A 14,577-nucleotide genomic window follows, 5' to 3' on the forward strand; every position below is an offset into this window, starting at 1 on the left:
GGAGAGTCTTCTTCCTAAAGCTCTTTAATGTTTCCCAACTCCCTTGGCAGGGCACTTTCTCCAGGAAGCTGAAAGTCTTTCATAAACAGTAAGTGCTTATATACTACTCCTACAACATCATAACAATTTGAGGTCCCCACTCCAAAAGAGTGGGTCTTAGTCAACATATGACTGTGGTTTCCGGTCTTTCATGCTAATCTACGTGAGAACAATGTAAAAATCAAAAGTGTTTCATGTGGTCTTTCCTTTTCAGTAAAAGTCCTTTACCACAGAGCACGTATGTTGTGCACCTTCAAAAAGCAAACGACGAAACGTGTGAATAAAACTCCGAGTAATATCTAAACCTGCAGCAATATAGAGCTAACAGATGGGTTCAGCAGCAGTACTGATGAAATAGAGTTTTCGGAAAGCGAACAACAGCATGTTACAGTACTGTGTATCAAAAGACATTGGGGATATCCGCGAGAATCAGGAGCTTGAAGAGTTGATAGAGTAAGTGGCTAGAAGCCGGGAACCCTTCTGTCTCCTAGCAGTTGATGGAATAAACAGGTCTCACAAGAAGGTAACAGTCAAAACTCCCAGCAACTACAGTCATTCACACATTGGGAGGGGAACAAAGTAAAAAGCATGTGGAAAATTTGGAAGACAGTACCAAAGACAGACTGTCGTAGATTAAATTTACAGAATGGAAACAAATTTGCTAGCACAACTGTCACTGTTTACCTAAATTGTTTTCTGTCAGTAATTGGTCAACATAAGGATGTGCTGTCATCATTGCATAAAAATAAACAAAGGGCAGAACCAGCACCCAGATTACTTTGGAGGAAGGAAGGGGGAAGCCCTTGCCCCAGAAGAATAAAATGTCGCAACTTTCAGTATCCTAAGCCAAATATTCACAAAAAGATCTCTTGCCAAGAAAGAAATACTTTCCTAATTTGTTTCTTTTGTCGTGTTTTGCTTTGAATTTTAAAAGTTCTTTTTTGTTTTGTTTTAAAGGGCAAACTCGTAAATATTTACAGAGAGGACTTACTAAGCAGAAAAAGAGATTAGAAAATGTTTTTGAATAAATGCAACATGTTTTGTTTAAATTAAATTATAGAATTTATTTTATATTGAGAAGAAATTATCACAAAATATAATCTACTTTATGTAACATTTTAAATATGAGAAGTTAAATCCAAAGTGTTTTATATTTGTGATAATTCAAGTTAAATTTCACAAACATATTGGCACCTAAGACAGTAAGCAAAATTATGTAGTAATATTAAATGTCATCAAGTAAAAATATTAATAGTTAATAAATCTTTATTTCAAAATTTTAATTTAAACTTATCACACATACTGCTGACCACATAAAATTCTGTTTCTTGCAGGATCTTATAAAGCCTTTGATTTTCTATTTTCTTCTTTGTCCGAGATTGTAGTAAAAGTTTAGCGATTACCACTTCACAAATACATAAAGTTAAATCATATCTGTGTTATTAGGCAATGATAATTTGTACAAAACCTGCATTTGTGTTTTTTTTTAAAAATATGATGGTTTCTAAAAACACATTTTTACTCTAGTCACTGAAAATGTCCTCACAGCAACACCATCACAGACACACGTAACTTTGTTTTTTTCTGATATACTCTTATTTATTAAGTACGAAATAAGAAAAATGGGATTTATTTTTTTAAAGGGATTATTTTAAGATGGTTTACTCTTAAATTAGCTTCAACCCCAAATTATAGAACTATTTAAGTAATACAGATTAACCTCCATATGTTCCATTCTCTTATACATTGTATTTGTTTCTTGTAGAAATTCGTAGCCCCTGATAGGATTTAACAATTATACATTAACTTAACAAGGCCCTTAGCCACCAAGGGGGAAAAGCTATGTGTTCTGTGATTTCTCAAAGTTCAGCTACAAATCAGGCATCAGAAATACTCTTACTGCCCCTGTAAAATTTAAGGCATAACATCTTCAAAAAAGATATGCATCTTTTGGCCTTTGGTTTCATGATAAAATAACTCACAAAGTACCTCATAGATCCAGGCAAAAAAACAAAAAAACAAAATAGAAGAAGTACTAATGAAAAGAAGCCTCCAAAACCTTGTCCCAAATCCTGCCCTTCCTTTTAATAAAAGGCTAAGGAAATTAACACATCTGCTTATACCCACTGGCCAGAGGAGTTTGAAAAGAGTTATCTATGTTTGTCCTTAAATTCTAGAAAACTATGGAGAGAAAAACTGATCACTAACAATCCATTCATTCTTCCAATATTAACCAAATATTTTCTAAAATTTAAAAGTTACTGCGGTATATATTATCTTTGTGAAAAAGGGTATGTCTTTTTTAAAAAAAAAAAAATAATGCTTACTCACTTTTCTTCATATCCTGGAGGAAAAAACTTCAGAAAAATATAGTCTCTATAGTTGCTTTGAGAAATCCAGTATCAAGATGATTATTAGGACACTCAGAGCATGATAGTTTTTTTTATAAATAGAAAACTCTGATAACACAAAAAACTATGAATTCCCTCAACAGTTTTTATCCTTTTTCTAAGATCTAGTAAAATAAAATGATCTAAATTACAGAACTCTCCCATGCAGAATTCTCTTTAAATGTGGGAAAAGTAAACCATGTTTTATGCATCCAAAGGTCAATATTTATGGGATAGATTAGGTGATCAAAATACATTTTCAGTAACATCATATTAAGAATTATATGAAGATGGCCCTAGCTGGTTGGCTCAGTGGATGGAGCCTTAGCCCAACAAATGGATGTCCCAGGGTTGATTCCCAGTCAGGACACACAAGAGAGGCAATCATTTGCTTCTCTCCCTCTCCCTTTCCCCTTTCTCTCTCTCTTCTCCTCCCACAGCCAGTGACTCAATTGGTTTGAGCTCTACCTCAGGCATGTAGATAAGTTGGCTGCTCTGAACTTTAGCCTCAGGTGTTAAAAATAGCTCAGTTGATTCAAGCAATCAGCCCCAGATAGGGTTGCTGGGTGGATCCTGATTAGAGCACATGCAGGAATCTGTCTCACTATCTCCCCTCTTCTCACTTAAAAAAGGAGAATAATATAAAGGTAAGAGAGTTAGAATTTACATTAACTATTTTTGTATGATTTTTACACATTCAAATTAGATCAAATAAAGGCTTTTTTTAAAATGGAAGTTAAATATATATTTCTCTACCAACCTACCACTAATTAGATAATAACTTCCTCTGTGTACTTAAAATTATATTGAGTAATTAAAAAACATATTTGCAATAAAACATGTTGAACAAGAATTAAAAAAAATGCATTGAATATATAAGTATACAAAAGGCAATATGATTATTTGGAAAAATAGAAGCTTGAGAATTACGATGATTAATTCTAATTCTCATACAAATTCTTTGGTACAGTACCTTAATCTGCTTTTTTCTTTTCCTTAGTTGTGATACAGGACTAGACATACCAGCTTTTTTAGTGGGGTGGCATGAAAAACAATGAATTTTGTTCCCAATCACTCTTCATTGAATTTATTGGGGTGACATTGGGTCACAAAACCATACAGGTTTAAAGTGAACAACGCAACCAAACATCATCTGCACACTGTATCCTGTGCCCATTGCCCTGAGCAAAGTCTCTTCGCATTCCTATCTACCCTCCCTGTGCCCACCCCCACCTACCCCCCCCCCCGCCCCAATCATTTTAAAGGAAATTTAAAGGTTGGACAATAATTGCTTTGACATGAAGTTGATTGAAAACAAAAGGATAAACTAGTAGTTGCAATGACCTAATCCAATGCTGTAATAAATACCTCGTGATAAGAAGTTAGAAAATGCAGGTTCAAAAGTGGAATTTCCCATCACACACACACACACACACTGCATTTCTCTATCCAGTCCCCTTAATATTCTCAATTTCCATTTCAAAAATCCTGTTTTTATTTATGATTCTCAACTTGGTATCAAACTCTTCCCTTGGCTCTAGAGTCATTATTTTTATTGTCCTGGAAAACATCCATGTGCAAGGAGAAAAACAAAATGTTATAATTCGTATTTATTTCCATTCTTCTTTCTAACCACTGCCCAAATTCAGAATTGCTCCCTATTTCCTTGTGGAGCCCTTTTCTGGTCACAAGGATGTGATTAATTCAAAGGTTCAGAGATCATAATTTTTAATTAAAAAAATTCAAAAATCACAGTGCTAATTAAATTTCTTTTAAATATGTTTTCTTCCAGAAAGAGGTCATACTGCTTTAAAAGTAACTATGTTATATTAAAAAATAAAGCTACAAAACTTAATGTTCTATTAAATAAATTGTACAATGCATATGAATTAGCATTAAATAAGTTCTTTATTAGAGGTGGGGGGTGAGGAGCTACAAGACTAATGGTCAGGAATGTCTGCAGAAAGAATGATGGTCACTTGTTGGATTGCGAGGGAATTCCCATCTTCCTACACTCCCCTCCAGAGAGTCCCTGGTGAGATACCGTGGAATATGACCAAAAGCCTACAACTATTAGCAAGCAATTGTCATTTCTCTCTGCAAAGCCAGAGATAAGAGGGAAAAAAAGAAAGTACTGTATAAAATGGAGAGAATCACTCCTTGGTATTTAAAAGAGGAAGAAAGAAAACTGAGTAAAGAAACACCATTGTTAGAAAAAATAACCGCCTTGGGGAATCTTCAAAAGTTGTAAATAACGCTAGGATTCTTGACTCATGAAGTTCCAATGTTGGGGAAGAAAGTCAGACAGTTTTATTTCAGATATAATAACATCTGGATAGGAAATAGATGTTTAGTGTATGTATAACGAATCAAGCTGAACCTAAACTTGCATGGCTATACTAATAGTCATAAATAATTATATTTTCCCATTACTAAATTGTTTTTACTGTCATTATAATTAGCAGAATTAGTGGAACTAGACTCTCTTGAATCCAGGATGAAAGTGTATCCCATAGAATATTGTAACACTCAGACTCTCCTTCAAGAAAGAAGTCTACCCAGTGCCAAAGAGTGTAGTCCTCTGCCAGCCTGGGCATGTCACCTCCTTCACATCTGCCTCAGCTTTTGCACTCAGCTCATGACCTTCTCAAGGTGGCATCAGCCAATGACTAAGCAAGAGCATAGTAAAGGTCCAGCCACTGAATACATAATATGAGTCTCTTCTAAACACCAGTACATTTTGCTTCAAGTTTCTCATTAGGCCTCAGAGACTTTGTTAAATCTGCACGGCAATCCTATTTCCCACTGCCCTGTCCTGTTTCCCACTGCCCTGTCCCGTTTCCTCCCTTTTCCTTTCAAAAGTGTTCATCCCTAATGAACCTAGAATCCAGGTAACATAGTATAGACAGTGGTCCAAGAAAGCAGGCAGAACAATGAAGTGTTGGGATTGGATAACTTACTGCCTGGCAGGCAATACTGGCCCATCCCAGGTGGGCAGAACCTGCAGAAGCCCCTGTCCCACCAAGCAACAGGACTCACCACTCAGGATTTGCCCTCACCTCCTCTTATGCCAGGGCACCAATAATAGATAGGATCAAGTTGTAGTAATGGTGCAGCCAGTGTGAGCTGGGCCTGATAAGAGAGGAAAGGGGACTGCGTTAAAAAAAAAAAAAAATGCAAGAATCAGCCAGCATATAGTAGCAGGGCTGGAGATAATAGGTATGAACTGAATTGACCAAGGCCTACCATGGACCTGAATTTATTGAGTGTCAATTGACGTAGGGACACTGTCTCAGAATATAGGTTTAGTGTTCTGGAAAGGGCCCAAGGAGGTGGTATAAATTAGCAGCTAGGGCGGCTTCTGTTAGAAGCTGGAGAAACTGACGACTCCCGCTGAGCAAGGCTGAAATGCCTGAACTGCCAAGACTATAGAAAAGGAGCGAAAGGGTTAGGGAACCAGGCGCACTGGCACGGAGATACTTTGTGAGCTCTGACAACCCCCCTGAGGAATCCACACTGTGGTAAGGCCCAGAGGGCACGCTGTTCACCAAAGCCATCCAAAATATGCTGATGAGAGGGGCATCATTATCAAGAAGTTCATAGTAGCTCTTCTCCGCAGATCAGAGCTGATAGGAGATGCCATGACAGAATTTGGCTCATAGACAGCAACGGAGATGATGGGGCTCTGATACAATTGAGGCTAGGGGAGAATACCACCAGAAGCCAGGGTCACAATCACTATAACAAATGGCAAGTTCACATAGCCATATATAAATAAGAATTTTGCAACAAATGATGTTGGAACAATTCAGTATACACATGAAATATATTCTCAACCTTACCTCACCTCACATGATAAACAAAGGCTAACTCAAATGCATCAAAGACTAGATGCAAAAATTTAAATTTAAAGTAATAAAACTTCCAGAAAAATGTCACAATCCTCTCGGGGTGGCACCAGCCAATGAGTAAGCAAGACTTGGATAAAGGGGTCCAGCCATGCCTGACCAAAGGAGGACTCCACTAATGGGCAATCCTTGCTCCCCAGTTTTCACAGGGCTGGTGGACACTTTGTCAGCTCTGCTGCACATTCTGAGAACCCCTGTTGCCCAATCCCCATTTCTGCCCCTTCCTTTAACAGGTGTTACCCATAAATCTTTTGCACTCCTAATTTTATTTCAGTATCTGCTTCCTATTTTTTTTACTTTTTAAATAACAAGCTCCTATGTTTTAAAAAGTACTACAAATGTTTCCATTCTGCATGTAAATAGCTTGGAAGTTGCTCTTCTATCTTAACAACAAAGTAAAAGGTTGAACAGAACAGAAAAAAACAACTTTCCTTAGATCCACAAGAAAGAAGACACAGAGCAAACCGACTGTTCCCAACACTGGACAGACAAACAGGAAACACGGGAACTCACAACTTACCAAGCAGAGATTCGCAAGTGGAAACCTCCATGGGAACCAGTGTGGGGAAAGAAAACCTGATCTGTAATTGACAGATTCTTGGAGGCTCATTGCGGGAAACTCTGACATTTTAAAACACCATGGAGACCCAGTCATAGGGGGTCGTCCACAATATTGTGAGAATTACCTCCAGGAGCTCGACCTGGTCCCCACAGAAAATCTCAGGAAAAAAATCTCTTGTGCTTCTGGCAAGGGAAGGAGAAAAAACTGTTCTCAAATACATCAGAGCACTCTGCTCTTCTTAATAAAGCCTGCCCATAGGTGAAGATATTTAACTGGTATTATCAGAGCCTAACTGACCCAAAGAAGGGAAATACCCAATTTCAGTATCCTCAAGCCTTACACATGGGAGAAGGAAATGCTCAACTCCAACTCACTCTACCATTCTGTCTCACCTAAGAAGGAAAAAAAAAAAAAAAAGAACCACTTGTGAAGTTCACAGTCGAAAGGCACAGGATTACTACAAGTCTGAGACCTAATCAGAGAACTAGAGAAAGCTTTCCCTCCCCTACACTTCACTACCAAATTACTAAAGGCCAATCAATTTATAGCAGTTTCTTTCACCTGGTATATCACATCTGGCTATTAAGGAAAAACACAATTTGAAGAGAGAGAGAGAGAAAGCATCAGAACCAGGCATTGCAGGGATGTTAAAATTACAGGATTTGGGATTTAAACCAACTATGACTAATATAATAAGGGCTCTACTGGATAAAGTAGACAGTGTGAAAGGACAGATTGGCAATGCAAGCAAAGAGATGGAAATCCTAAGAGCCAAAACGAAATGCTAGTGTTAAAAGAACACTGCAACAGAAGTTAAGAATGCCTTTGATGGGTTCCCTAGCAGACCAGGCACAGCTGATGAAAGACTCTCTGAACTAGAGAACATATAACTATATAGAACCCTCAAAAACCAAAAAGCAGAGAAAACAAAGACCAAAGGGGCAAAAAACAATATTCAAAGACTGTGGGAAAACTACAAAAGATGTAACATACATGTAATGGAAATACCTAGAGGAGAAGAAAGAGAAAAAGAAATTGAATAAATGTTTGAGATAACAATGACTGAGAATTTCCCCAAATTAATGTCATACATCAAACCACAGATCCAGAAAGCTCAGGCAATATAACAGAAGAAAAATGCCAATAATAAATATAATAAATATATTTTAAAAGCCTACACATAGGCATATATCATTTTTAAACTACAGAAAATCAAAGGTTAAAAAAATCCTGAAAGAAGTCAAAAAGAAAAAAGAACAGTTTACTAATAGAAGAACAAAGATAAGAGCTACATCTGACTTCTCCTTCTTAGACCATGCAAAGAAGAGAATGAAGTGAGATATTTAAAGTGTTCACAGAAAAAAGTCACTAACCTAGAATTCTATACCCTGCAAAATTATCCTTCAAAAGTAAAGGACAAAAAAAACCCTTCTCAGACAAAAATTGAGGAAACTTATAACTAGCAGATCTGCTTTGTAAAAAATATATTAAAAGAAATTTTTTAGAGTAAGAAGAAAAAATAATATGTCAGAAACTTTGATCAATGAAAAATTATCAAAGACAGAATAAGGAAAAATAAAATAAAAACTTTTCTTTTTCTTATTCTAATTACATAACAGATAACAGTTTGTTCAAAGTAATAAAACTAACAATGTATTTGATTATGCATGCTTATGTATCTATCTTATGTGTCCTTATATACAGGCTGAGGCAGAAGTAGGCTTACAGATATTTATATAGAAAATAATACAATAATAAATAATAATACAAGAATAAACTCAGTAAACACATAAACTGTGTTTTATGTACTCACAACTGTAAGCTTACTTTTGTAATACCCTGTATGTATGTTTATATATAAATGAAATGAATGACTACAATGATTCAGAGATAGAAGGGAGGAATGAGAATTTTTTTTTTATTACAAGGTACTCTTATTACTTATAAAGTGGTATAGTGTTATTCAAAAGTGAACTAAGATTAACTGTAAATGTATATAGCAACTCTAGGGCAACCACTTAAAAGAGTTAAAAAGAAGTATAATTGATATGTAAGAAAAAAAAGAAAATGAAATTATAAAATGCTCAATTAAAACCACAAAAGGCAGAAAAAGAGTAGACGACTAAAACAAAGGTAACAAGTAGAAAACAGTAACAAATATGGTAAATATTAATTCAACTATATCAATAGTCACCTAATACATAAACGGTCTAGATGTACCAGTTGAAAGACAGAGATTGTCAGAGCGTATGACTCCAACTATATGACATTCTGAAAAAGGCCAACCATGGAGACAGTAAAAAGGTCAGTGGTTGCCAGAGAGTGTGGGAGAAGGATGAATAAGCGGAGGATAGATTGAGATTTGGGGGGCAATGAAAATACTCTGTATGATAACATAACGGGTACATATCATTATATATATATTTGTCTAAACCCATACGGGTAGTCAGACTTTTTATAAAAACTGTCCACTTTTTCAGTGCTGGTCAACATAGTCCCTACCGCCCACTAATGGGCGTTTTAGCTTTCATGGTGGGTGGGTATCAGAGCAACCAAATGGCGCTGCGATTGGCCCACCATGAAAGCTGGAATGCCCACTAGTGGGCGGTAGGGACTAGGTTGATCAGCACTGCAAAAGTGGGTGGTTTTTACAAAAAGTTTGACTATCCCTGTGACTGAACCAAATATAAACTATGGACTTCAGGTGATTATAACATTTAATTCAGGTTCATCGATTATAACACATGTAGCACCCTAGTTGGGGAGACATTGATAATGGGGGAGGCTGTGCATGCTGGGGCAGGGCAGGGAGTAGATGAGAAAATCTCTGTACCTTCCCGAAATTTTTCTGTGAACTGAAAAATGCTCTTAAAACGTAAGTTTTCATTTTTAAAAAGTCTAGAAGCTTGCATCTTGCATCTTATTTTTAAAATTACAAGGTAAATTAACATATTAAAGTTGCTGAGAACGCTTCCAAAAAAAGAAATCTGTTCAACTTTGTTTATTCCAGATCTTCTTAAAATAATTTGACCACGAGTCCCTTTTTCTGCTAACACCCATAACATCCCACAGAAGTAATGTTCTATGGACACACTTTGGGAAACGCCAAGTGGCCACTCACCAAATTCCAGATACGGCCCTTAAGAGAAAAAGAAACAATGTTTTAAAACTTATTTTGAAATTATAAATCTATAATACAAAAGCATCTCATGAAAATGAATCGGAAACTTACAAAGTTTAGAATATTTATTGCATCCTTAAAAATGTTGGGTAAAATGTTGAGATCAAAATTTTCCTAATTTTTAAAAGTATTTGCATCAGGAATTTTCAAAAACAGAACAGATAATTATCATACACATTTTCATACTTTGAACTGAATTTACATCTGAGTCATTCAAATGATGAACAAATACCTATCAGGCTAACCTTCTTTTTTTTATTCCTATTTGGCTCAAGTTACATCTCTCAGTCAAAGAAGGTTCTTCAACAGCTGGGCCCTAACTGATCAGTCTAAACTCTATTTCACCATAGATCTTTCATCTTACTCCCTGACGGCCAAACATTCTGAATCTACGCTCTGAGGTCCCGTTTTCTGTATGCATGATACATGTAGTCTATTTAGCCTTTTTGAATTTTAATTTTAATTTCTTTTCCTGAAGCAGGTCATCAGCCCCCCAATGACTAGAAAAAAGTCCTATCCATCTTTATAACCTGAGCAACTGAGATGGTGCATCTCACGATGACTTTCCTTTCCCTGATGAGTCATCCATCCCAATTTGTTTTTGCTATTGTTTTTCATTACTGCCCTGCACATTCCCCTGTCCTGAGCTAGGCCGCACTGCTTTTCCTTGCCATGAACTGTGTAGGTATAACTTATCATCTTCCTCCTTCTTCCTCATTATTTGTTTTTATTTTTGTTCTTCTTTTTCTACAATATTCACAATTCAGATGCCAGCTAGTAAAGTCTATGACATGAACCATGCGTGAGGACATCTCTTACCTCATCTCAACAAGATTAACTACTCCTCTCCCTGCTCAAAAGGCACAGAGTTGAAACACAGGCATGGAGCACTTGCTCGAGTTGTTTCTAGCTATCCACACTTTTGACTCTGGTGTTTTTCAAAATCACTAACATTTCTACTTTTTTTTTTTTTTTTTTTTTTACCAAAAAGCATTTGCTGCTTTTTTTTTTTAATGTGAGAAGACCTTTGTTAACTTTAGGCCCACACAAGTCTAGTGGACAGAACACTTTGGGAGGAACAGAAAAGCTCGTTGATAATTGATTCTACTTTCCCTACTAGATTTCCCTTTCCAGTAGTCCCACCCACTGTTACTGGATAGCAGCTCATTTCTATGCCCATTCTGTTGCCATGAAAAAAAAAGAACAAGAGTCTAGGGCAGACCGGAGAGCTCAGAAGTCTTGCTTCCCTTGTCTAGAATTCTTGGGTGAAAGAACAAGGTCATCTTAACTGCTGATGCACACAGCAGAGTCAAATCTGAAAGCATGTATTCTCCTGGGCCCTCTCAGCGCCAGCTCACCCAATGAGGTAAATTAAGTCAAAGCTGGAAAAAGGGTACTGAAACTTAGTAAAAGCCCACCATGCCCACTTCCTCCTCAATCACAATGGCATGGCGAGGAACATGGGAAAGGCGTGGAGAATGAGGGAACTACTTCTCGCAAAGGACAAGCTTCCTCCCTTGGTTCCACTGTATTCAGCTCTGCAAATTTTATTTTATTTTATTTTTTTCAGCTCTGCAAATTTTAGACCTTCTATCTCGTTTTTGTGCATCATCAAAAGTCCTTGAGGTTCATGCTTTGTCCAAGTGACCACAGCACGGGGGGAAATTCTAGACAACTTACATAGTACTTTTAAGTTTCAATAAAATGTAAATTTCAGATTGCACAATTATTGACAGGGAAGCAGGATGCACTTTTGTCCAAACTCAAAGGACATATGAACATCAAGTTGGATGCATACTTCTGGGTGCCAGGGGTTTTATCAAGAACAAAAGAAAGCACAAATCCAGGGAAGTAAGTAGAGGTCAGAGTACTTGCAAATTAAAAAAAAAAAAAAAAGCAGTATTAAGCCTAAACATAAATTATTTTGAAAAGAAATTAGACTCCAGCATAACTTGGGGGTCCAGGAAAACCTTGAGCTTTATTCTAGTGTTTTGGGTTCAGCAAAAATACATTTTGCCAAATGTTTTCCCCCTTAATTCGGAAAAGGCATGCATATTTCAAAGGAAATTTAATCCATATGTTTCTGATTCATTTACACTTAATTCATCAAAATGTTGTTTTGTAAGAGTTATTTGGTGTCCAAGAAGTCTTATAAGACTCTTCTCTTTGAACCAGAAAGCCCCGCATTGCCAGGACTAAATGGAACTTTACATGCAAAAGAGCAGGACCTGGTGTTCCTCTAGGAAGTTTGGCCCATAAAGTAGATTCTGCTCCTGGAGTGATGAGGTCAAGAGTAACAAGTAATGCTAAAAATTAGCAGGGAGCCTTCAGAGAGATAAAGAGAAAACTGCCAAACTCTCTGCAGTGAAACGAACTCATCATTCTGTTACTGAGAAGCAGTTTTCCTTTTCATTTTTTATTATGAAAACCATTCCAATGTTTCAACAAAAAAATGAAGGACCATGGTCCTTAGCATGGAATGTTATACTTAGCTATTAACCATGAATAAATATGTTTTTTCATAAAACAATAGCAAAAACTGTATTTCCTCTGGTATTTCAAGTATTTTGTTGTACAAATTGTGAGCTTCTTCAATTTCTTCATGTCCTTTCCTACTTGTTTTGGACCTTGAGAATGCTCGCTTTTTTTTTTAAATATAATTGATGTTCAAATTTTCACACTAGACCAGTAGGCTTTTGCTCTTTGGGCATGTACTCTGGCTTAATTTCTAATACTTCATATGGTGGTTTTGTCTGTCTTCTTTAATAAATATATAAATAAGTAATCACGCAAACTCTCTACATTTAAAGCCATATTATCCTGTGATGAATTTACTGAGCTTATTAACTTGATTGTGCATATATTATGGAAATAGTTCAAAACATCTTTTCCAATGATCCAAACATCATGATGCAGTTAGGGTGCTATCCTCTGATAGATGTGGAAAGCCCACAGTCTCTTGAATGACAATGAGACTCAAGGATGTAAAAATATAGACCTCATCAGATATAAAATGACCATAAAAATTTCCTATGATTAAAACCATAAAATAGTTCCGTGAAAATAACTTGAGTAAAATATTAAGTAGTAAACAAAAGTGGTTGCTGTTAATATGTCTTAAATAAACAATTTAAACTAAAATATTGTGATTTGTAAAAAGTACACATTTTAGTCTTGTATTATTTGATGATTATGAACCTTCATATAGTGACAACCTAGTGATACGATTTCTTTTAACTCTTTTTTAATCTAAAAATATTAATGTTACATAACATAAATGATCTCAATTTTCTTTGAAAAAAAACTTTCCCACTATCTACCTACAAACTAAAGACAAATTTTGGTGAATCAGAAATTTTTTTGGGGGGTGTAGTATACAAACAACCCTTTTTCCAATTCTAAAAGGTTTAACTGTGTAGTGCAAACCATAAGATTTGGAACTAACAGATATGTCTTACCTCTTACTAATAATAATAACAAGAAAAAAAGGCATCTACAAACAGAACTTGGATCAAGTCTCAGCCTTATAATATAGAAACTATGTTCTCCTAAGACATTTTTTTTATTTCTATGAGCCAGTTTCCTCATCCATAAAGTGGATATTATTATTCTTATCTCAGAAAGCAAGGATTAAATTATATATGTGTATTAAAGTATTGCTAGCTGTTACTACAAATTAATGCTCAAGTATATGACTCCCACATGACAAAAACTTACTTCCTACCCACATACAATCCTAAATGGGTAGTCCTGAGGATCAGGGGACTCTACTGCAAAAAGGGCTATTGGACCCAAGGATCTTTGCATCTTGTAGATCCACCCTTTTCAACACATCACTTCTGAGATCATTGGCTTGTCTGCATCAAGCCAGCAGAGAAGGAAAGAGCACAAGCTTCACACGTAGGAGGATTTATGGGCTAGGATAGAAGCGGTACGCATCACTGTTGTTCACATTCCATTGGCAAGAACTAACGCACTTGTCCACGCCTAATTACAAAGGAGGATGGAAATGTACTAGTGGAGTTGCCAAGAAGAAGAAACGGGATGGGAGAATATCAGCCCATCTTTGCCACATGTGAAGTACCTAGCACTTTTCCTGTGGTGTAACACGCACTTAAAAATGTTAGCTATCACCATTACTCATAAAGTTTCTCTTATCAAGACAATTAACTTGGGTACACACCCACACACACACAAAAGCCTAGACACTTAGTAGCTAGATATATCAAATAAGGTTCTAAACAAAAGACTATCTATCTATGCAAATTCTTTAATAATATGATGGCAAAACAATCAAAAAGGCTTTTCTCAGAATTCAATGTTCAAAGGTCCAAGTTTAGCAGATTAGAACAGAATCCTGAGATAGTGTCTTTCAGATACTATATAGCAAACCTCCTCAAGATTCTATCCAAATTCCTTTGTTACATTAACATCCTGTTGCAAAGCATACAGCTTCCATGGTGCGCAAGTCAAAATTGTTCCTGTTGTATGCATGGA

The 14,577-nt window shown here is 36.2% G+C and overlaps 1 long non-coding RNA gene across 1 annotated transcript in view; it reads right to left on the minus strand.

Moving 5' to 3' along the window:
• Positions 1–14,577, minus strand: part of LOC136400916 (uncharacterized) — a 448,134-nt gene that overhangs the window by 305,897 nt on the left and 127,660 nt on the right. The window contains exon 2 of the long non-coding RNA XR_010750427.1: positions 5,469–5,561. This is a non-coding gene — a long non-coding RNA (uncharacterized lncRNA). The remainder of the gene's footprint in view (positions 1–5,468; positions 5,562–14,577) is intronic.

Source organism: Saccopteryx leptura, chromosome 1 (genome assembly GCF_036850995.1).
Source record: "Saccopteryx leptura isolate mSacLep1 chromosome 1, mSacLep1_pri_phased_curated, whole genome shotgun sequence".
NCBI lineage: Eukaryota > Metazoa > Chordata > Mammalia > Chiroptera > Emballonuridae > Saccopteryx > Saccopteryx leptura.